General features: G+C 32.6%; 1 long non-coding RNA gene across 2 annotated transcripts in view; it reads left to right on the top strand.

Moving 5' to 3' along the window:
• The window catches only part of LOC119607802, a 114,601-nt gene extending 89,062 nt beyond the window's left edge, over nucleotides 1-25,539 (top strand). Inside the window, exons 3-4 of one of the 2 annotated variants that reach the window (XR_005231760.1) lie at nucleotides 24,839-25,134; nucleotides 25,258-25,539. This is a non-coding gene — a long non-coding RNA (uncharacterized LOC119607802). Of the gene's footprint in view, nucleotides 1-24,838 lie in introns of both variants that reach the window. The other variant, XR_005231759.1, reaches the window with a different exon arrangement.
• Nucleotides 25,540-26,134: the final 595 nt, after the last annotated feature.

The raw sequence follows: 26,134 nt of genomic DNA, 5'->3' as shown, positions 1-26,134 counted from the left end.
ATATGATAATACATATTTCTGACACTTTAGAATACTAAATCGAAAATATTTTCGCATTAAATAGACAAAAATAAGTTTTTATGCACAAAAGTACCAAGTTTGGCCTTTTTTCGTTGTTTTCACCTATTTTTTTACTTCCTTCTAGTTAAATTTTCGAAAAGCCTATTGACGCTTCCAGACATATATCCTTCTATGTTCCAAATATGAAGAAAATCGGTCCATCCGTTTAGGCGTGATTGACGCACAAACAAATAAACAAACTTACAAAGAAATTTATAATATATATAAGAATTTGTGGTGCCACGCCTACATACAAACTTAGTATTAAAAGACACATGTCGCAGAAAGTACAACAGTTAGAGTCTTCAAATTTTATGGACACCTTTGACATCCATAAGAATATTTTCGGACAAAATGGGCGGAATGGCTACCTTCCATATAAAGAAAATTTTAAATATCTATATCTGAGAAAATATAACAGATAGAGTCCTCAAATTTTGTCGGAACTTTAGTGTCAATATGATTATTTATCACGAAGAACTTTTATACTTATCTGAACATTTTGGTGGAAAAGGGCAGACTTTCAATAGGGGGTTTATCAGTCTATAGACCATAAATAAAAATACAAACTAACTCACACACACACTTTTTAAAGTTTTATTCTTAAAGTTCTCACAAAATAACAGACTTTGGATCAGAAAAATTGCTCTGGTGCAAACCGGCGGATATATAATGGGGTATACCCGTATAGGGGAGGCTTCGGCCAAATCACAGTGTTGGGCATTTTTGTTTTCTTTTTCGATTTTCGGGAAATTTAGAACTTTTTAAAAAATAAAATTTGAATTGTTTAATTGACATCACTAATAAGCAAATTATTGGAGATATATCTCTTATCGTAAATATTGTAATGTCATAGCAAGTGTCATATTAACATCACTGATGACGTGTCATATTCGTATTGGCGAATGTAATTCATCTATTTACTTTTTATTAATATTCATTACACTTATACTTATGTACTATTTTCTATAGTTCACACAACGTGTTTAGCTTTTTAATGCAGTTTTAAAAGGCCAATCAGCTTTTGTTGCAACAACAACAAGTGACGTTATTTCGGCTCCATGTAAAGATGTGTGGATTGCAGATATATTAGCAAAATATATTAGCAGCTGGCGTTAAAGATTCTATGAATCAGTTTCGAATGCTTTTTGAAACACAAATCCATCAAACTGCAAATTTGGAGAAAATTGATTCTCTTTAGCAATGGCATTGCAGACTTGACCATATTAATAGAACAACCATAAACAAGTAAGAGTGTTATATTCGGCTATACCGAATCTTATATACCCACCATCAAATCACTGCCATATAAATAAACTTTGATATTTTGAGTATTTTATTACTATGTATCAATATTAATGAGAACATCATTGTAATATTTGAGAGAGGTCCATTAATAGGGGTTTAACTATTGACAGTTCTCTTTCGAATTAAATATATTAATTTATATAGGGAGTAGGGTTATATATACACATATGGACCAATTCTCATAAAAGTCGGTAGGAAGATTTCAGTTCCTTATTTGTTTCAAATTTCATAGATCTACTTGTATTTTTAAGCCAGTAATGAGCATTAAAGTCATTTTCTTAAAGGGACCTTATACGGGGTTAAGGTTAATTATGGATCGATCCTCATAAAATATGGTAGAGATTTTAGCTTAAAATTAGTTTATGTCGAATTGCATTGCGGTATTCGTATTTTGCTCGTTGTAGTCATTTTCTGAGGGAAAATTTTTATGGGGTGGGGTTATAATAGACTAATCCACATACAAATTGGTAGAGAGATTTCAGTTCCTATAGAACTTATCAGTGTCGAATTTCATTTACGCCAGTAATGAGCGTTTAAGTGATTCTCTGATGGGTAGGGTCAATTATGGACCGATCCCCACAAAATTTTGTAGAGAGATGTTAGCACATACAAAACTATATCGAATTTCATCGCTTTACTCGTTTTTTAGGCCAGTAATGAGCGTTAAAGTCATTTTCTGTTAGGGACCTTATATGCGGGATAGGGTCATTTAAGGCCCGATCCACATACAATTTGGTGGAAAGGTTTTGGCTCCTAAGATACTTATTTATGCCAAATTTCTTCGCTATACTTGTATTTTTACTTCTGTAAAATTTCATCGCTATACTCTTCTTTTTAAGCCAGTAATGAGCGTTAAAGTCATTTTATGGAGGGGATCTTATATATGGAGTAGGGTCAATTATGGACCGATCCACATAAAATTAGCTGGAAAGGTTTTGGCTCCTAAGATACTTACTTATGTCAAATTTCTTCGCTATACTCGTATTTTTACGCCAATAATAAGCGATAAAGTCATTTTCTGAAGGTGGACCTTATATGGGCGGGTAGGGGCAATTATGCACCGATCCACATAAAATTTGGTAGAGAGATTTTGGCTCATATAAAACTTACTTCTGTGAAATTTCATCGCTATACTCGTATTTTTAAGCCAGTAATGAGCGTTAAAGATTTTGGCTCATATAAAACTTACTTCTGTGAAATTTCATCGCTATACTCGTATTTTTAAGCCAGTAATGAGCGTTAAAGTAATTTTATGGAGGGGACCTTATATGGCGGGTAGGATCAATAACGGACCGATCCACATATAGTTTGGTGGAGAGATATTGGCTTGCATGAAATCTACGTGTGTCAAATTTAATCGCTATATTAGTATGTTTAAGCCTTTAGTTTAAGCATTATAGTCATTTTCCAAAGGGGACCTTATATGGGGGGTAGGGCCAATTAGAGATTTCCACTCGTATGAAACTTACTTATGTCAAATTTTTACGTCAATAATGAGCGTTAAAGTCATTTTGAAAAGGGGACCTTATATGGGGGGTAGGGGCAATTGCGGTGCTATGTCCAAAATAATTCAGAATTTTATTTCGGAGGTCAAAAAACTGACTTATGTGCCATTTGCTTCATTAACAACGAATTTGTGAATGTTTGAAGCTTTTTACACAATATTCCGGGGGTACATTTATATGGGGGCTATGTGAAATCGTTGACCGATTTCTGATTAATAAAAGATATTTTGAGAAAATTTCATCTCAATATCTCTTTTTTTGTGGACGCTATAGTGCCAACAACAGACAGACGGACGGACATAGCTAGATCGTCTTAGAATCTTACGAGGTCTCATAATATATATACTTTATGAGGTCTGTGAACAATATTTCGATGTGTTACACACGGAATGCCAAAATCATGTTTTTTGATGGTGGGTATAAAAATATGAGTGACTAATATATTGCTGATTGCTGCCAAATGCGAATACATTCACATGGATTTATGCGGTCCCAAGTGTAGCGGGTATTGGATTCTAAATATTAAATAGATCAACATTGTCAACAATAAAATTGAAAACCCATATGAAAACTGGTTCGGGAAGAAGCCAGACCTGAGTCATGTAAAAGTTTTTGGTACTGAGTGTATGTACCTTGACGAAGAAATATATATGGAAATCCCAAAGGGGCGTACAAACCGAATATGGTAAGGAATTTTTTTCGGCTCAACAATGGCCTCTACAGGTTAAAGCAAGCCTCCCGTAATCGGAATATTAAGTTTGCAGGTTTTTTGAAAATTTTTGATATGAAACAATCTGTTGCTGACCCTTGTGTCTTTTTTGGAAATATTGATAACGACAAAATTATTTTATTCTTATACGTTGATGATGATTTAATAATATCACCTAGTAAATCTGTCATTCAATTATTTATTGATAAATTATCAAAAAGTTTTCATGTTACTTATGGCTACATTACTACGTTGATCTAGAAATTCATCGTGACAGAATGAACAAAACTATCAAAATTGGTCAACAGATGTATATTAACAAAATTATTGCCAAATTCAACATGGAAAATGCAAGCTCTATTTCAACACCAGCTGATACCAACGTATTTTTGTTGAAATCAAGTGATGAAAGAGAAGTGCAATTTCTATTTAGACAAGCTATTGGTTCGCTGATTTTTGCTGCTATATTATCAAGACCAGATCACGTAAATTTCCAACTTTTCTACGCTGATACAGGATCTCGCCCGAGAACATGTATCTTATGTCACAAGAACTTATGTTTTCTCCTCTCAACAGGATTACCAACATCGGATACAACGGTACTGAAGCAAGGTCTTGGCAACATATTCCTTGCATCTGTTTACCTGCCTTTCGATTCTCCGACACTACCACCAACGTCGGATCTGATGAAACTGGTTGAAGAGGCACAAAGAAAAAATAAGAAAATTGTAATAGGTTGTTATGCCAACTCGCACCATGTAGCTTGGGGTAGTACGAACACCAATCGCAGGGGACAAGCCCTCACGGATTTCCTTAATACTAAAGACTTGATAACATTGAACTTAGGTAATAAAGCTACTTTCGTCAATAGAATCAGAGAAGAAGTATTAGATATAACTATATGTTCAGAAGAGCTTATAAACGAAATTCAGGATTGGAGAGTTTCGGACGAGCGCTCCTTTTCTGATCATCGGTACATAAGATTCAAAATACTAAGGCCACCACCAAAGCCGATAAAGTTTCGGAATAAGTCTAAAACTAATTGGCCAATGTTCGGAACCTTACTAAAGAACCGTTTAAGTCAGGACACTTTTCAATGTCGAAATAAAGAGGATATAGATGCCAAAGTGGAAACGTTCACAAGTGCCCTAGTTGAATCGTTCGAGGACAGCTGCCCTCTGCGAGAGCGGAGATCTGCCCAGGAGAAACCCTGGGTAACTGGGGAGATCCAGACCCTTGGGAAGACTCTTCGCAAACTATTTAACCGGGCACGGCGTAAAAAGACCGCAGTATACTGGGATGAGTATCGTAATAAACTTGGTGAATATAAGAAAATCGTTCGAAAAGCCAAACGAGACTCCTGGAAACTTTTCTGTGAACAGGTAGATAGCGTAAATGACGTATCGAAGATAAAAAATTCCTATCCAAAACTCATGTCCAACCGGAATCTATGATCGATGACACGGGCAAAGGCTTGAGGATATGGAGGAGACAATGAAACTCCTAATGGATTCTCATTTGCCACCCGGTATATCGAATAACATAGATGAACCGATATTGGAGAAAGGGGAGGGTAACACGGAAATAGTTATTACAACTGACATGGTTAAAGGGGCAATCAAGAGCTTTGCTCCCTATAAAGCTGCAGGGCCGGATGGAATTTTCCCGGCACTTTTGCAGATGGAGGCGGGACTGGTTTCCGTACATCTGTCACAGATATTCACTGCATGCTTAAAATTGGCATATACCCCAGTTAAATGGCAGGATGCAAGGCTAATATTTATGCCCAAACCAGGGAAACCTAGCTATGCGACACCTAAGTCCTATCGACCGATAAGTCTTACGTCCTTCCTACTTAAAACCTTGGAACGGATAGTCGATAGCATGGTTAAAATCAGCATACCATACGTGGAAACCGCTTTAAACGAAGTTGTCCACTACAAAGGTGAATCTTTCGATAGCAAACTGTAAACACTGGCGGTATGCATTGACATCGAAGGCGCTTTCAATAACGTGCACACTGATACCCTTATCCAATCCCTAGACCAGTTTTATGTTGACCGGGTGCTCCGTAACTTGATCAACTACATGCTAAGGAACAGATGGATAAGCTGCGAGATGTACGATATAACTATCAGGAAAAAGGTATTTCGCGGTATACCACAGGGTGACATTTTGTCACCTTTACTCTGGGTTACCACGATTAATAGCCTCCTAAGGACCCTAACCGAGAAAGGACTTAGACCTGTCTGCTATGCAGACGATGTCGTAATACTTTTAAAGGGAAAGGATCCAAATTACTTGCGTAGAAGAGCTGAGGAGGCTCTGAATACGGCCTTGAGCTGGGCTCAACCGAGAGGTCTCAATGTTAATCCGGCGAAGACGGAAATCTGTCTTTTCACAAGAAAGACAAAAATTTCTTCTCGGTATAAGTGGTGCCATGTGTACTACTTCAACCAAGGCTATGGAAACGTTGCTAGATATTCCACCCATTGAAACATATATAAGATATGAGGCGGCGCTTACAGCCGAACGGCTCTTTACTTTATGAGAACTGGCCAAAAACGGTTATAGGACACGTCATCAATGTATACTGGACACATTGGAAGGTTATACACATTCATCGGACGTGCCTGATCGCATACCAGACACAGAATATGTCGGAAACTTTGAAACGCTAATCCCAGATAGAATGTCTTGGTCAAGCGGAACATTGGAGCAAATACCAGTAGGAATCCGTTGCTTCACGGATGGCTATAAATTAATGGACAAAGTGGGCCTGGGGTTCTATATTGAAGACCCAGAAACAGAAATGTACCACCGTATACCTAATCATAACACAAGCTTCCAGGCAGAAGTACGAGCAATAACGGAATGTGTAAATTGGATTAGAATAAATATGGCGCCCACAGGGCTTAATATATTTACCGACAGCCAGAAGGCAATTAGTGCGATATCAGGTGATATGAATTAAATCTAAGACCGTATTGGATTGTAAGAAAGCTTTAACTGAATACTCTCCCAGAGGTAAGGTTCACATCATATGGGTACCAGGCCACTCGGGAGTAGTCGGCAACGAAAGGGCGAATGTAATAGCTATAAAGGGAAGGGAGCTCGATGTAGTTAACCTGACAAACGCAAAACCATTCGACGCAACAAAAGCTGTATTAAAAATATGGATGAGAGAATCCCATAAGGCCTCTTGGAATAATGAAACGGTGGGTAGAACCACAAAGATTCTATGGGGTGACCCTGATGAGAGCAAGACGAGAAATCTCCTCAAAATGAGCAAGTCTGAGGTTAGTATGATGGTACGAATTCTGAGTGGACACACAGGATTACGTGCACATCTATACAAAATTGGACGTGCGGATTCAGACGAATGTAGAGCATGTGGAGAGGACAGATAAACTCTAGAGCACTTTCTTTGCCATTGTCAGGCATTCGTCGAAGTTAGATTCAAGTATCTTGGAAGTGATGTTATTCCGGAAATAACATTCTTAACCAACACCGATTGGAAGATTCTTAGGAATTACGTCCAGGAAACTGAGTTTCTGAACATGGAAAAATAATACATTCAGTGAACAATTTTTTTTTTCATGAATTGGAGCGCACAACAGGCCCGATAGTGGCCTAGGTGTATTTCTTCGGATTTGATGTAGTATACATCCTTCTATCAACCTAACCTAACCTATCAAGACCAGACATTTCTTATGCTGTTGTCGAAGTAAGCAAATTTACTGAAAATCCCAAAAATTGTCACGTTACAGCATTAAAGCGTATTTTTCGATATCTAAAAGCCACAACCAACTACTACAAAATGAAAAATTGTATCAACTTAGAAGGTTATACCGATGCAGATTTTGCAAGGGACATCGATACTAGCATATCCGCTACAGGTTACGTAATAAACAACAGCGCTATCACTTGGAGAAGTCATCGTCAAAAAACTGTCGAGTTATCGACAACAGAAGCCGAATGTACGGCAGTGTGTGACGGTGCTAAGGAGGCGATATGGCTTAAACAATTATTAACTGATATTGTTTATAATCAAAGCCCACACACTATTTTAAATGTAGATAACCAAGGAGCTATTCAACTTATCAATAATCCCGAACTACACCACAGCACAAAACATATTGACATAAGGCTGAAATTCATCAGGGAGCTTAAAAATAATAACACTATTGGAATCAACGCTTCAACAAAAACATAAAACTTTTAGGAATGTCTGAATTAAACAATGAGTGAGAGTGTTGAAAAAAGCATTATTAAAGATTTATCTCTTATCGTAAATATTGTAATGTCAAAGCAAGTGTCATATTAACATCGCTGATGACGTGTCATATTCGTGTTGGCGAATGTAATTCAGCTATTTACTTTTTATTAATATTAATTACCCTTATACTATGAACTATTTTCCAGACCTGGGATAAATGCATTAAATGTGTTAATGCATTAACAATTTTTTCAACATTAAAAAAAAGTTCTTTGCATTAACATTAACATGGGTGCATTAATTTTACATTAACATTAAATATTTTTGAATTTAATGCATTAATTTTCCGTTAACATAAAATAACAAGTTAGAGTGCTATATTCGGCTGAGCCGAATCTTAAATACCCTCCACCAGCTATTTTTATACATAGTAATACTTTTTTAATTGATCAAATATTTGTAGAAATAAGTTTTCTCATGTCTTTAATAGAAAAACCCCAAGATTTAAACAGCTTAAATCTGTTACAATTACAAGATTTATTGAACAGTACAAACCCCATTTTCTTTTATATTTTTATAGCGCCCTAAGATATGCTTTAACGATATTTAATAATGTGCATGTATGCATGTGTGTGAAAGATTTAAGGATTTTCAAAATACATATATATAATTTTGTTCTACACAAATTGATAATGCAATTAGTTAAATACGGTTAAATTGCTTTTAGTGGAAGGACTTAATGTGGGAGATATGACCAATTATAAACCGATCGTAAAAAAATCTTTAAGCTAAATTTCTGTACATAAAAGCTATATTTCAGTCAAATTTTGTATCTATATCGTAATTTAGTAATAAGTAATGTGTGTTCAAGTGATTTTCTGAAGGGACATTTGCATGGGACCAACCGCACCCATGTTATGGACCGATCGTGAAAAAATCTTGAAATAGAATTTTTGTATACTAAATATTTGTGGCAAATTTTGTATCAATAGCTTGATTTGGTAATGAGTAATGTGCGTTTAAGAGATTTTCGTAAAGGCGCTATGACCAATTATGTATATAAAGACAAAATTTCAAAATTATGTATCTATATCATTATTTGCAATGAATATTGTGCATTCAAGTCATTTTCTGGAGGGGACCTAGTATGAGAGCTATTACCAAATATGGACCGATCGTAAAACAATTTTATAGTGTAATTTATGTATATATGAGGAATATTTGTGCTAAATGTATGGATATCAATATTTTGTAATGAGTTATGTGCGTTTAATTGATTTTCGGGAGGGAACCTTGTATGGGAGCTATGACCAATTATAGACCGATCGGAAAAAACCTTCATAGTAATATTTCTGTATATGTGAGCAATACTTGTAACAAATTTTATATGGATATCTTAATTTAGTAATGAGTTATGCGCATTTAAGTGATTTTCGGGAAGGGTCCTTGTATGGGAGCTATGACCAATTATGGACCGATCGGAAAAAACTTTCGCAGTAATATTTCTGTGCATATGAGCAATACTTATTCCAAATTTTATATGGATATCTTAATTTAGTAATGAGTTATGCGAGTTTAAATGATTTTCGGGAGGGGACCTTGTATGGGAGCTATGTCCAATTATGGAGCGATCCAGAAAATCTTTTCTCTCGATGAATTCTATTGATATAAGATTTTAAGTTGTAAAATTTTTATGAAGATATCAACATTCTGACGGAAGTTATTAACAAAAAACTCATTTTCCGGGAATATGTACTTTTGAATGGGAGGTATAAGAAATTATGGACCGATTCTGGCAATTTTCGGCAAGAATCAAGATATTATGTAGAAACGAATGTATGATGACTTTAATGAAATTAACTTGCATAGTTTTCGAGAAAATTACATCAGAATGTGTAAAAAATGCTTATTTTTTCGGTGTTGTTTTAAATTTTGATTCATAACTTTTCTCGATGTTAACCGATTTTGCTCATTTTCAATACCTAACTGTACCGGATAATAGTGAATATTTTGGGTGAATTTGGTTAAATTATCTTGCTTCGTTTTAACGTGCGCGTGTTTTACAGAGACAGATAAACGGACAGACGGGCATAGCTAAATCGACTCAGAATTTCATAAGGACCCAGAATATATATACTTTGTTATTTCTTGGTGTTACACACGGAATGACAAACTTATATAAACCCTCTATCACCACTGATGGTGGTGGAGGGTATAATAATCAAAATGATTTATTTATACACAAAACATACTCATGTCGAGTTTAATAATAAATTATGTGGCATTAAGTGGTTTTCAGATGTGAACCTTATATGGGAGCTAGATATGGACCGATGCTGAAAAAATTCCTTAAATGGAATGTAACCAATTATGGACCGATGTGGAAAATGTTCACGGATGATTATACACAAAACAAATTCACGTCGAGTTTTACCCTGATAGCTTTATTTATCAATGAATTATGCGCATTTGAGTGATTTTCGGATGTGGACCTTATATGGGAGCTATGACCGATTATGGACCAAATTTTATCCAGATAGCTTTATTTATATATGAATTAAGCTCGTTTAAGTGATTTTCTGATGTGAACCTTATATGGGAGCTTTGACCAATTATGGACCGATCCAGAAAAAATTCCGTAGAATGATTTATGTATATACAAAACATATTCATGTCGAATTTTATCCCGATAGCTTTATTTATCAAAATATGTTCATTTAAGTGATTTTCGAAAGTGGACCTTATATGGGAACTATGACCAATTGTGGACCGATAAATCTGTAGTTTTGATTCCTTTTCATATAATGTCAATATGTACAAAATTTTGTGTTGATACCAGAGCTTCGAATTAATCAATTCAATTTGAGCTTAATTCACCAAAATCTTAATTCAGAAATATAAAATTTAATCTTCCAATCCTTTTTTTAATTCTCAGGAATTAATTCAATAGCTTAATTCAAAGGCTTTCAGTTTATTTTAAATCATTCATATACTGAATTCATTCATGTTTGAATTGCATTTTGCTTTGAATGATTGAATTTTTCTTTAATTCAAATCTACTCCAAATTGAATTACGAAGTTTTTCTTAAATTCAATTTGTAGTAGACTGAATGAAAACGCTTTTGTTTGCAGCCAGAGTGTTGTATCTCAAAAACTAAAATTTCAACTTTAAAGGTTTTTAAAATTTTTAAGTTTTTTATCTCTGTATAAAAGAGTGTATGCGTATAAGTTTTAAATAACTAATTTTACAGCTGATATTTGTAAGTTTGTATAATAAGAATGATCTTTCTGACTAATAATAAACACAAATTCTGTGCACAAGAACATTTTTCTATTTTTATACCCTTCACCTTCGTGAGAAGGGTATATATAAGTTTGTCATTCCGTTTGTAATTTCTGTAATATAATTTTCCGACCCTATAAAGTATATATATTCAGGATCCTTATAGATAGCGGAGTCGATTAAGCCATGTCTGTCTGTCTGTTGAAATCAGTTTTTAGAGGACCCCAGATATCGGCGAGATCCGAATCTTCAATAATTCTGTTAGACATGCTTTCGAGAAGATCGCTATTTAAAATCAGCAAGGAGATATAAGCAAAAATCCGAGACAACCTCTGAAAATTTCATAAAAAAAGACAATTTTTTTCATGCTTTGATTAATAAGAAACAACAACAACACTGCTTATTCATAGAGTATTTCGTTTCACATGTTTGGATGGCTGTGTGTTTCATTGGCATGTGTATATTGTTTTTGTTTCATGGTGTATGCAGTTTCGTATATTTGGATGTCTGTTGGTTTGATTGCGTTGTGTATTTTGTTTTTGTTTTTTTTTTCGAGTATTTCGTTTCGTATGTTTGGATGTCTGTGTGTTTCATTGCCTTGTGTATATTGTTTTTGTTTGTTGGTGTACAGTTTCGTATGTTTGATGTCTGTTGGTTTCATTGCGTTGTGTATTTTGTTTTTGTTTTTTTGTGTATTTCGTTTCGTATGTTTGGATGTCTGTTGGTTTTACTGCCTTATGTATTTTGTTTCTTGAGTGTTTATTTCGTTTAGCGTTGTTGTTGTTCATTTTGTTTTGCTATTGCTATAATAATGATATAATCGGGAAAATTAAATCAAAATAGTAAAATCATTATTTTTATATACCAATGGCGTCCATGCTGCATGGCACGATATCATTATGATCACATCAAAAATGTTGATATGTGTTTAAATATTATTTACTATGATCAAATTAAAACCAAAATTTAGGACTTACAGTGTTATTGTAACGGGCAACATAAGCGTGAAAGTTACGAGTAGTAAAAACTGAAATCTACTATATAGGATGACGTTTTGTTAAGGCATGTTTTGGGGTTGTATACCGCTATAATATATTGAAAATTTAAAATACATTAGTGCCAATATGTACATCAATATACACTAGACAACTTTGTCGGAAAATATCGTCCCTAGAGGTACGAAAAGGGACTTATGATCCAGATAATTCAATTAGAAACTGAAAAACGATACCAAAAATACATCTTGGAACTTTTAAGTACAGATCCTTATAACAAAAAATATTATTTTTAGATACCCTATGGGTTCTATTAAATTCCAATATTAAATTTTGGTTTTATCTCTGGAAAAAGGGTGATAACAAATATATCCATGCGGTTGATAGTAACCCCTTAAAACAATATTAAGCATAAAACCATGCGATTCTAAAATTTTTGTATCGTATAATATGATCAAATATGAAATACAGGAAAAATTCGCATACTTTTGTGAAGTAGTTTCATGGACTATTTTTAAAAAAAGCACAACTAATTTAAGTAAATGTAAAGTTTTCAAGTTTTAAGGGGCGTGATATCAAAACTAAGGACTATCTAGACAATATAACAAATTAATTTATTTATTTTCCACACAAAATATATTATTAAATTTGGTTTCTTTTCATAGTTTACCTAAATTCGAATACTTTTGAGAGACACTGTACATAGTATGTGACCATGAGTTTATGATCATAAAACATAACAAGTCCGTTGATGTTTGCTTAGAACAGAATCAGCCAATGAACGCCTTTTATAGTGCTAGATTTTCCATCTGAATAATGTACTTTTTAACTATAGGAACTCTGATTAATCATAGTATTTAAGTATTTTATTGTATTTACTGCAGCATAAGGATTTATCCACTAAACAGAATTTCTGTAAGTTTTCATTATCATTCCATCCATATCCAACACATAGTACATTTGAAAATTTGAATTGCAAACAAATAAATTATAATTTATATGACAAATATTAAAGCATGTGTATATAAGGATTGTTCAAATAAATGTTTAATTTGAAAATAGTTCTTAAATAATATATCATTAGTTATATTTGGTTTCGTATAAACCTTTCTTGTTCGCTTTTGCCTAGGAAACACATAATTTTTATCAACGGTTGATTTACATATCAGATAAAAATTCTAATTCACTTTTAATTTAATTCACTCTTTAATTTGAAAAATAATTTAAAATTTAAAATTTATTTCAAATTTGAAATATTTATAATTCTGTTTATACGTATGTACATATATGTTCAAACTTTTTTCGAATGGAAGTTATATTTGGAAAATATTATTAAAAGACGCACAAAAATAACGTTTAAAAAACTTTATAATTAATATGTTTCGAATAAGATTTGTCATTTATGTAAAATTAAAATTAAAGTAAAATAAATATAGCCCCTATTTAGGCTATATTTAATTTACTTTAATTTCATTTATAATATAGTGCTTATTTATATAATATAGTGCATATTTAATTAGCTGAAATTAAAATAAAAAAGTTTTATTTGTAAAATACTAAATAAAATTTCTAAAAACAAAAGACCCCCTAATGTATATACATTTTTATTTAAAAAATTTTCATTAATCCCCTACAAAATGAATGAAGAAAAAACGATTAAAGCTATTTTGTAATAGATTTGAATTCGAAAAAATTTAAATCATTCAGCAAGGAATTAAGCCTTTAAAGAATGAATTATACAAGTAATGAATTCAACATTTTTAAAGTCCTAAGGAATTCAGCTTATGAATTAATTCGAATGAATGATTTTATAGAATGGTGAAGTAATAAATTTTAATTTGATTTAAAAAATTGAATTAAGGCTTAACAATTTTAAACCTTTGGTTGATACCGATATATTTGAGGAAATTATTAACGATAAATTATTTTCCTGGAATATGTACCTTTGTATGGGGGCTATGGGAAATTTTGGATCGATTGTTACAATTTTAAACATAATTAATCTATAGATGGAAAAAATAATCTGTGATAAAATTTGTCGAATTATCTTTGGTAGTTTCTGAGAAAACTACTCAAGAATTAGGGGAAAAAACTTAATTTTTTTTTAAGTAGAAAGAAATTTTTACTCATAACTTTTTACGTTGTGATCCGATTTTGCTGATTTTCAATACCCAACTGCTTAGGAAAACAATGAATATTCTCAGTGAATTTGGTTGATTTCATTTGTTTAGTTTTAACGTGAGCGTGCTTTAACCAGACAGACAGACGGACATAGCTAAATCGACTCAGAATTTCATAAGGACCCAGAATATATATACATTGTTGGGTCTCAGATGAATATTTCTTGGTGTTACACACGGAATAACAAACTTATATATACCCTCTATCGCCACTGATGGTGGTGGAGGGTATAAAATTGGCATATACGGTAAGATAATACATTAAATTTTTAAGAAAAGTGGATATACAATAAAATAGCTACTATATATCTCGTAAACCACAAGAGATAGAAACCATTGGATTGATTAGATCGATAGATCTTCAAATTTTACCCCAAAAAATTACCCTAACTCATTTTTTTTGGATTTTGTGATATACGTGAAGATAATTCCGGGACGACGATATGTCATCATTTCCGGTGTTGGCTTAGCCAATCCACCTTTCCTTAAATGGTCTACCCATGTAAAGGAAGCAGCGTCTGTATTTTTAGGCTCGGCAATATCTGGAACCGCATCTTTCAATTTGTGGCATATACAGCCAGCGAAGTTCCCTAGACCATCGTAAGGTAAATCGTCAATTTTTCGTTCATCTGAGAGAGCCGCATCATTATTAAATTAAATGTTAGTTAATATAATGTCTGCAAAAAGTTAAAAATAATTAAAGTACATATATTAAACAGTTTTGTTGTTCATTTTTATACCCTACACTACTTTAGTGGGGAGGGTATATTGGGTTTGTGCTGATGTTTGTAACATACAAAAATATTCGTCCTATACCCACCTTAAAGTATACCAATCGGCTTAGAATCGTTTTCTGAGTCGATTGAGCTATGTCCGTCCGTCTGGCTGGCTGTCCAAGTAAACCTTGTGCGCAAGGTACAGGTCGCAATTTGCACACTCTTTTTTGGACCCAAGGACGAAGAGCTCCATCTGTTACCTATATAATAAAACCGTTACCTTTTTGAAATGGCAACAAATTTCGTCTGCCAAGAGAAATAGTATATAAATTATTAACTTAACTGTTTTAAAAAGTTTGTGGCATTCTGTCCAATTTTTTCCACCAAGACTCGCAGTTTTTGTGATAGCTTGCGCTACAGTGTGAGAAAAGAGCTTTGTAGCAAGTTTCACCCTCTGTCTCTTTGCTCCGGTGACAGTTAAAAAATATTAAAATTTAGTTTTTAATGATATTTTATTCTTTATCATGGCTTTCCTTCCGTAATTTTTTGCTCTTTTATCTGAGATCTATTTGCGGCTCCTAACTCCAAAACCATAGCGACAACGGTTAATCCACATTGCTTCATCTCGTGTAGCATACTTTCTAAAATTTCTTTTGTTAGCTTAGCTTCCATTTATTCATAACCCCTAAAATGATACTATAGTATATTTAGTAAAGATACAAGTCATACCTCTTAACACGCATACCAGCTCTGGAGACACAAATATGTTTTGTGTACATACATATGAATTACTCTACGAAATTTTTCTGGAGAGGTCCGTAATTGGTCATAGCTCCTATATAAAGTCCACTTCCGAAATCACTTAAACGCACATATGTTATTAATTAATAAATCTATTGGAGTAATATTCGATTTTAATTTTTTTTGCATATAAATCATTATACGAAATTTTTTCTTGATTGGTCACAACTCCCATATAAGGAATATTTCCAAAAATTACTTAAACGCACATTGACAATCAAAGTAATCGGGATAAAATTCAACATAAATGTGTATTTAGTATATATAAACCGTTGTACGGAATTTTACTTGTGAAAATCACTTAATACCACTTAATTCATTATTAAATTATTATATCCAGATAAAATTCGACATGAGTATGTTTGTGTATAGATGAATCATTATATTAAAATGTTTGTAACTGGCCTATTAATATAAAATTTTATGAACCTAATCAAAATTATTTCCACATATGCATAAATGTTAGTACCCCCACTACGGAAACAAAAATTTTGTCAAGTTATCTAAAAATTAGATAGTTAAATGGGTTTAAATAAAAAGTAGCTTGCTAGTGGAGGGTATTTAAGATTCGGAATAGCCGAATATAGCACTCTAACTTGTTTAAAATTTGTTTACAATTCAAGATCATTTTTGACCCACACTTAATCTAAAAAATCATATTTTTTTAAATATTTTTTTTATTTTAGTTCATACTTTTATGAATAAAATAAGATATGGAACGTTGAAATCAGATAAAAACTGACAAAAATAGAATGTTTTTTTTTTTAAATTTACCAAATCTTTGTTTGCTGTATGTCAGATAATGTGACAAAGGATGTAGAAATTTCCAAAGCCAATTCGAACCCAATAATTGCCCCGTCAAGTTGAGAGAACGGACTTCAACCATATGTTGCGTAGCATGAAACCATATGAGATGGCAGCAGCACCGAGAACTTCACTGAAATAAAAGGACTACTAAATCAGTACTAGTCCCCTGTCGGACAGAGTAGTCTTTCCCGATCGTTCATCAATTACATCAGTTCCATTCTCAGACCATAAAGAACGATCTACGGAATGACAGGCAACTACCAAGTGTCATCCTGAAAATTCCCCAACATATACTGGCGCCCTACTACGCGAAGAGTAAGAGATACTCAACGGGTTCAGGAAGCCAGCATAAGTTGCTTTGTTACATCCCCACATCCCCATCTGTTGAGATGGCAACAGCATCGGACATATTTGGCATTTGGATATTCTCTCCCCGCGAATTTGGGTATAAACCACAGCCATTACGTGGATCCCGAAGGAACCTCAATCAATTGACCGGTCAGAACTAGGTCCTGTGGGCAACCGTCCATCCGTAGTGCCAGATTATATGGTACTCTGGTAAGACCCCATGTCAAATCAATCCATGGAAATGCCGAGAATACATTTAATCATCACCCGGCAGACTAGAGATGCCAAGATGGAGTTTTTCATCAAGGAAACATACCTCAGGGGAGGAGACAGACAGGCAGACGAACAGACAAACAGACATTTGAAAACAAACTTAAAAGGGGGTTGCGTAGAAGGATATCGCTAAACCGACTTCGACGGCTATAAGGAGTTACATATTGTATTTTTACCTTATGAAGACACAAAATTAATATTTTTAAATTATGAACAGAATAACAAACTTATATGTTCCATTCTCACGAAGGTGAAAGGTATACAAATAAACATAAAAGGGAGGTACTCTCTTTGTTAAATGTTGTCTGGTTACAAACTCTTCCAGGATTCTTTACAATATCCAAATTCGACGTTTATAAATTATTAACTTAACTGTCTTAAAAAGTTTGTGGCATTCTGTCCAATTTTTTCCACCAAGACTCGCAGTTCTTGTGATAGCTTGCGCTACAGTGTGAGAAAAGAGCTTTGTAGCAAGTTTCACCCTCTGTCTCTTTGCTCCGGTGACAGTTAGATTAAAAAATATTAAAATTTAGTTTTTAATGATATTTTATTATTTATCATGGCTTTCCTTCCGTAATTTTTTGATCTTTTATTTGAGATCTATTTGCGCCTCCTAACTCCAAAACCATACATTGCTTCATCCGTGTAGCATACTTTCTAAAATTTCTTTTGTTAGCTTAGCTTCCTTTTATTCATAAGCCCTAAAATGATACTATATTTAGTAAAGATTCAAGTCATACCTCTTAACACGCATACCAGCTTTGGAGACACAAATATGTTTTGTGTACATACATATGAATTACTCTACGAAATTTTTCTGGAGAGGTCCGTAATTGCTCATAGCTCCTATATAAAGCCCACTTCCGAAAATCACTTAAACGCACATATGTTATTAATTAATAAATCTATTGGAGTAATATTAGATTTTAATTTTTTTTTTTGCATATAAATCATTATACGAAATTTTTTCTTGATTGGTCACAACTCCCATATAAGGATTATTTCCAAAAATTACTTAAACGCACATTGACAATCAAAGTCATCGGGATAAAATTCAACATAAATGTGTATTTTGTATATATAAATCGTTGTACGGAATTTTACTTCTGAAAATCACTTAATACCACTTAATTCATTATTAAATTATTATATCCAGATAAAATTCGACATGAGTATGTTTGTGTATAGATAAATCATTATATTAAAATGTTTGTAACTGGCCTATTAACATAAAATTTTATGAACCTAATCAAAATTATTTCCACATATGCATAAATGTTAGTACCCCCACTACGGAAACAAATATTTTGTCAAGTTATCTAAAAATTAGATAGTTAAATGGTTTTAAATAAAAAGTAGCTTGTTAGTGGAGGGTATTTAAGATTCGGCATAGCCGAATATAGCGCTCTAACTTGTTTAAAATTTGTTTACAATTCAAGATCATTTTTGACCCACACTTAATCTAAAAAATCATATTTTTTAAATATTTTTTTTATTTTAGTTCATACTTTTATGAATAAAATAAGATATGGAACGTTGAAATCAGATAAAAACTGACAAAAATAGAATGTTTTTTTTTTTTAAATTTACCAAATCTTTGTTTGCTGTATGTCAGATAATGTGACAAAGGATGTAGAAATTTCCAAAGCCAATTCGAACCCAATAATTGCCCCGTCAAGTTGAGAGAACGGACTTCAACCATATGTTGCGTAGCATGAAACCATATGAGATGGCAGCAGCACCGAGAACTTCACTGAAATAAAAGGACTACTAGATCAGTACTAATCCCCTGTCGGACAGAGTAGTCTTTCCCGGTCAGAACTAGGTCCTGTGGGCAACCGTCCATCCGTAGTGCCAGATTATATGGTACTCTTGTCTTTTTTTATGAAATTTTCAGAGGTTGTCTCGGATTTTTGCTTATATCTCCGTCATTTATGGACCGATTTTGCTGATTTTAAATAGCGATCTTCTCGAAAGCATGTCTAACAGAATTATTGAAGATTCGGATCTCGCCGATATCTGGGGTCCTCTAAAAACTGATTTCGACAGACAGACGGACATGGCTGTGAAGGGTATATTATAAGCAGAATTCTATTATTTTTTAACAACTATTCACAATTAGAACAAATCGAAAAAATACAAAATCGAAAAATAAGAGACAAACAACATTACATGATTATTTTTAGAAACTTCATAACATGAAATCCTTATCAACTGTTTACCGTTTTCTGACAAAATTATTTTTTTATATTTTTGAAACATGTACGAATATAAAATCCTTGAATTATTTAGTCGATATAAAATAAAAAATATTCAAAATATATTGAAATACATTTTTTGTTTAGGAAAATTCTATTAATGTATGTTTGTCACGATCCAAAACCATAAAGTAATAAGACAAAGAAAGTTTGATATTTAAAGTATTTTATTGATTAATTGATATATATGTATATTATTTCTTATTAATTATTTTTTATTCCTCAAAATGAAATTTACAAAATATTATAAAATTACTAAAATATAATTGACTTAATACTTACAATTGAAATTTCCTTAATAATTATTTCCTATTCTAAAACCTTGGGATATACAATATTTTTCGTTTTCCCCTCAGGCGCGTAGCTATACAAATCTGAAGGTTCCCAACTCGCATGCATGCAACATAAAGCTGACCATGTGAGAAGCATGAATTTTCGACATTTATTCCACACACTTGCAGGGATTGACTCTGAGATTTGTTTATTGTCATCGTGAATGCCAAATGTATAGGAAATTGCAACCGTTTAAAGTCGAATGGCATTTCCGATGTTGTCATTGGGATCCGAGGTAGTAAGTCGAATGGCATTTCCGATGTTGTCATTGGGATCCGAGGTAGTAAGACCGTTACTTCGATTAAGTTGTTCATTAATTTCTTAACTGTTAATCGAGTACCATTACAAACACGTGGTGGATCAATATTTCGCAATAAAATAATTCGAACGCCAATTTTCAACTTCAGTTCGTGGAGTGGAAAGCCTGGTTAATCAAGTGTATTCAAAAATTCTACAGGATAATTGGCGACATCATCACTATTTGTAACAGTATCGATGGATTTATATGTTTTTAAAATAACATCGATTCTATTCAAAATAATATTATTGATACAATTAACGTCAATATTTTTGGGTGCCAGTAAAGCACGCTCACATAACCACTGCCTATTTTTCTTAACATTAAATGCATAATCTTTAGAAAATTGAGTTTTCAATGGTAATTTGAGTGCAGAATGCTCAGTTCTGCCTCCATCTAAAAGTGTTGCTGCAATACCTGATGACGCAATGGCTAAGGCAATATTCTTTTTTGATCGAACGTTAGCTAAAATCAATGAGATTAGAAAGGTTTTTCCGGTTCCTCCTGGCGCATCTATGAAATAAAGTCCTCCTTTTTGGTTTATAATTGTTGACATTATTGTATGGTATGCCATTCTCTGCTCTGGTTGTAGATGCTGTAAATTTTCTGCCACCAAATTCTCTAAATCTTGTGGATTGTAACCCATTTCACGTTGCAGATCTTGGTCATTTGCCAAGCCCCTATTGAATATCAGAGTTCTTCGTGCGAAATTGAGGATTCTAGCTCTAATAGCTTTCTAGATACATGAATTTTTGCACTTAATTCATATGGGAGGTACCAAGACTGAGTAAAAGTTGCTAGTTCGCCCATTTTTGTCCTAAACATTCAATTTGATACTTAAGTTCCTCCGAAAAAAAATGAGGACTCTAGCTGTTATATTTTCTCAGATATACAATTTAAGATTTTCTTTATATGGGAGGTGCCACGCCCACTGTATCTAGGCTGCCCATTTTATTCTCATGTGTTCACATGGATGTCAAAGTTTTGCATACAAAATTTGAGGACTGTAGCTCTTGCAGTTTCTGAGATATGCGACTTTTAATACTTATTTTGTATGTGGGCGTGGCACGTCGCCGACTTAAAATATTGAAGTAAAATGCAGCCTATAGTTCCTTTGAGATATACAGGAAGAGACTGTGAAAATTTCAGAAAAATCGGTTCAGCCGTTTAGCTGTCTATAAAGTCCAAACATACAAACACACATTCATTTTTAAATATATATAGGTGTTCATATTAATTTATTAATTAAAATAATTAAAATAAGCACTCAATTAACCGGGAAAATCGATTATACAGAATGCTTCCGGTACCGACCATACGGAAAATCGAGGTCCCACTGTATATCAAAGCATGAAAAAAATTTTTCTTTTTTATGAAATTTTCAGAAGTTGTCTCCGGGTTTTTGCTTATATCTCCGTTGTTTGTGGACGGCTTTTGCTGATTTTAAATTGGAAACTTCTCGAAAGCATGTCTGATAGAATTATTGAATATTTGGATCCCGAAGATATCTGTGGTCTTTAGAAAACTGATTTCAATAGAAAGACGGACAGACGGACATGGCTTAATCGACTCCGCTATCTATAAGGATTCAGAATATATATACTTTATAGGTCGGAAAATTATATTTTGGAAATTACAGACGGAATGACAAACTTATATATACCCTTCTCACGAAGGTGAAGGGTATAAAAACTAAATACACAGCGCAATGAAACCAACGGCACCTAAACATACGAAACAAAATACACAAAAAAAAAATGCACAACGCAATGAAACCACCATACACAATTTCTCCAATAAGCTGTGTTGTTGTTGCTTTTTTGATAAAATTTGATAAAATACACAACGTAATGAAACCAACATACACCTTTTCTCTAATAAGCTGTGTTGTTGTTGCTTTTTTGATAACAACAGAGGTTGTCTCGTATTATTGTATATATCTCCGTTATTAATTAATTTTGCTGATTTTAAATAGAAAACTTCTAGAAAGCATGTCTGACAGAATTATTGAAGATTTGGATCCCGCAGATATCTGGGGTCTTCAGACTCCGCTATATATATATATATATATATATATGCGGTACGAAATCTGATTTAAATTCCTGGGGAAATTCTGACATTTCGTACGAAAGTCTGATCAAATATAAGAAAGTCTGATAGATGTCGGATAAAATGTCCAACAGTTCGTACAAAAGTCTGATCAATTATAAGAAAGTCGGATAGATCTCGGATAAATGACTGATAAAATGTCCGACAGTTCGTACAAAAATCTGATCAAGTATAAGAAAATGGCCTGACTATTTTGATACCTAGGTCCTATTGAAAGTCCGCCCATTTTCATGTTCAAAGTTTTTCATGTAAAATTTTTGTATTTAATTCATATGGGATGTTCCAATTTGTTAGTCCGCCAATTTATTACCAAAATGTTCACATTGAAGTCAAAGTATTTTTGCTGTAATACTTCCCCAGACATTTAATTCATATGGGAGGTTCAAACCCCATCTAATAAAGGTCCGCCCATTTTCCTCAACATGTTCAAATAAATGTTAAATTTCGTCGTGGAAAATTTGAAGATTTTAGGTCTAGTTTCCCAGACAAACGACAACGCCAAATTAAGGATTGTGCAAAATTTAAGGATTTTAGCTCTAACAGTTTCTTAGATATACGAATTTATCTATTTAATTCATATGGGGCGTTCCAAGCCTCCTGATGAAAGTTCGCCCTTTTTCCCCAAAATATTCATATGAATATTAAAGTTCTTCGTGCAAAATTTTAAGATGCTAGCTTTAATAGTTTCCCAGATAAACGAATTTTTGTATATTTTATTCATATGGGACGAGCAATGTCCCCCTATTGATAGTGCGCCAGTTTATTACCCAAAATGTTTACATGAATGTTAAAGATCATGCAAAATTTAAAGATTCTAACACTTATAGTTTCCCAGATAAGCCCCCTATTGCTAGTCCTAAAATTTTTTCACCAAATTATCATATGGATATCAAAATTGTCCATAAAAAATTTGAGGAAGTGGGCATGGCACCCCTCCCACTTGCAATTTCAAAATAAAAAGTAGCCTATAGTTCCTTCCAGATATAGGGGAACATACGCTGAAAGTTTCAAGAAGATCGCTCCAGTGGTTTAGCCTCATATAAGGTACAAACAAACAATCAAACAAACATACATTGATTTTTATACCCTACACCACTATAGTGGGGAGGGTATTATGCGTTTGTGCTGATGTTTGTAACACACAAAAATATTGGTCCTACACCCACCTTAAAGTATACCGATCGATTCAGAATCACTTTTTGAGTCGATCCGTCTGTCCGGCTGGCTGACTGGCTGTCCATGTAAACTTTGTGTACAAGGTACAGATAACTTGATGAAATTTGGACCAGACATGTTTTTTGGCACTGGGACGAAGTCTATTGAAAATGGTTGAAATCGGTCCATTATTTCACCTAGCCCCCATACAACCGTACCTCGCGATTTGTGCCTTTTATGCCATAATTACGTCAAATATACTATTATCTCTCAAAAAAATTGGCACAAATATGTTTTATATAAGTATAAACGACACTGCAGATTTTCGTAATGATCGGCCCTTATTTGACCCTAGCACCCATACAAACCCCCTTCAAAAAATTTCTTAAACGTCTAAAATTGACTTGTAACCATTTGTATCGCAATGAAACTCAACATAACTAACTGTTATTTAAAAATATATCCTTTTCCCAAATTGAATGAGTATCGACCCATGTTTGACCTATACTCCTATATAATTATATATTTATATTTTTTTCTGCTTTACCAGTGTCGGTTTTTTCTTAATGTTGATTTTTCGAATATCGAATAACCCGGTTTTTTCACTTTTTAAAAACTGCTTTACCAGTGTCGGTTTTTTCTTAATGTTGATTTTTCGAATATCGAATAACCCGGTTTTTTCACTTTTTAAAAACCGGTTTCGAATACTTTTATTTGCTTTGTATTCAAAGATTTTTTAATTGAAAATTTTAAGTAAATAATAATACAGCCCGTCTAAATTTTAAAAAAATTCGAGTCGAGGAACTAGCGTATATTTTTCTACAGCTCCTTTGGTTAAACTTTTTTGATTTTCCTAATTAATTAAAAAAAAATATTTGTAAAATTGATAACTGTTTGATAAAATTTTATCAATCTTAAGATAATATTCCAATTACAATAATTAATTTACGGCTGAAATTTTATGGAAGTGTTGGAATGCCTAAACAGGGCTTTAAGTTAGTAAACAGGGCTTTTAAAATAAGCTAGGATTACATAGTACCTTATGTTTAACAGAAGTGTCCCACTTTTTTCCTAATTTTTTTATATTAAAGAAATAATGTAAATCAGACGACTAGATCTAAAGTTATAATCTTTTAAACTGTTAAAAATCATTTTGGGCCATGTTTTATTAATCAAATTTAAACATAAACATTAAGTTTTTCAAATTAAAATATATTTTTTTTATTTATAATGAAAAACCGGTTAAACGGTTTTTTCTGAATTTGAAAAATATCAACCGTTTTTTTTTAATGTCAAATATTTGAAAACCGGTTTTTGGAAAATGTCGAATAATCGATCACCCTAGTACAAACTCTTATATTATATATTATTATATACATTACGTATGTATTACGTATACATAAAATAACAAAACTTATATTAACTACTATTAGGTTTCCGGAATAAGTAAAATAATCAATGAATTTCTCTTTTCATTACAGAGCTATGATTTAGAAACATATTAACTGGAATCAGCCAAGTAATTAGCTATTGGCAAAAAGCTGAACTAAAATGAATGCCAGCTTTCGAAACTAAAAGGAAAATCGCAACATTTATAAACATTGTCAAATAGTCTACTTATACAAATAAAAACATAAATATTCGTAAGAGAAGGTTGCCAGCGGAAAACTCACTAATTATAAAAATATATGTAATTTAGTATGTGCTGTGAAATTCCAAAAACAAATAAAATATACCAAAATAATTTAAATTTTTGACTTATGTGATAAATAGTAATGTAATGTGGTAACTCTATAAAAACAAATTTTCATAATAACATATTTTTAATTCAAATTGTTTTATAGCATCTTCCTAAATTAAATAAACACAGTTAATAAACAGCTATTATTTTAAATTTTAGTTCTGCTGTGCCCACATGCAACTTCAACGTTTACTGAAATTTAATAAAATTGTTGTTATGTTGTATATAAACTTTAATTCAGTAAGAGCAACTAAATAATAACTAATAAAAATAATAACTAATAAAAATATCAAAAAAGAGAAATTTAAATCTGTAAAGTGCAGCAATAATGAGTAAATAATATAAAAGTGCTAAACAAGAACTTTATATTAAAAAGCCTAACCTAGAACGGAAACTTCAAAAAAGGAAACTTCGCCAATTTTAAAAATGACGGTCGAATATGAAGAGCAAAACGATGTAATTGTTTATTTTAAAGTATAAAATAAATTAAAATTTATATTGTAAATAGACATAAACTTTTTTACCCTCCACCACAGGATTGTTATTCCATATGTAATACTGAAAAATACTTATCTGAGACCCAACAAATTCTTGGTCCCTATGAAATCCTGCAATGCACATTAATAAAATTCACCCAAAATATTCATTATTATCCTAAGCTGTTTGGTATTGAAAATTAGCAAAATCAATACAACACTCAGGTTCAAAATTATGTGCAAAAATTTTTCACCAATAAATTTTTTCAGACATACATACAATGTCGGATAAAACTAAAGCAGGAACTTTTACTTGTTAGAGAAAAGCTCAGAAAAATTTTAAAATTTGGTTATTTTGAAATTTAAAATATTAATTTAGGAAGAATATTGTCTAAATATTATAAAAACCATGAAACATAATGTTGTTTAAAACTTAAATACACTGTTTTTAAACAAATTATATAAATTAAATAACATTGAATATATTAAATTTTTGTGAATTTAAAAAACTTTGAAGATTCAAAAAATGGATTTTAAAGAAAAAGTACCAAAAAGTCCCA

The sequence above is a fragment of the Lucilia sericata genome, unplaced genomic scaffold (genome assembly GCF_015586225.1).
Source record: "Lucilia sericata isolate MDLA Ls3-8-SP2 unplaced genomic scaffold, ASM1558622v1 Contig000750F_arrow, whole genome shotgun sequence".
In the NCBI taxonomy this organism is placed as follows: Eukaryota; Metazoa; Arthropoda; class Insecta; order Diptera; family Calliphoridae; genus Lucilia; species Lucilia sericata.
The sequence above is the reverse complement of the archived record's forward strand: the minus strand, read 5'-3'. Positions and strand labels throughout refer to the sequence as shown.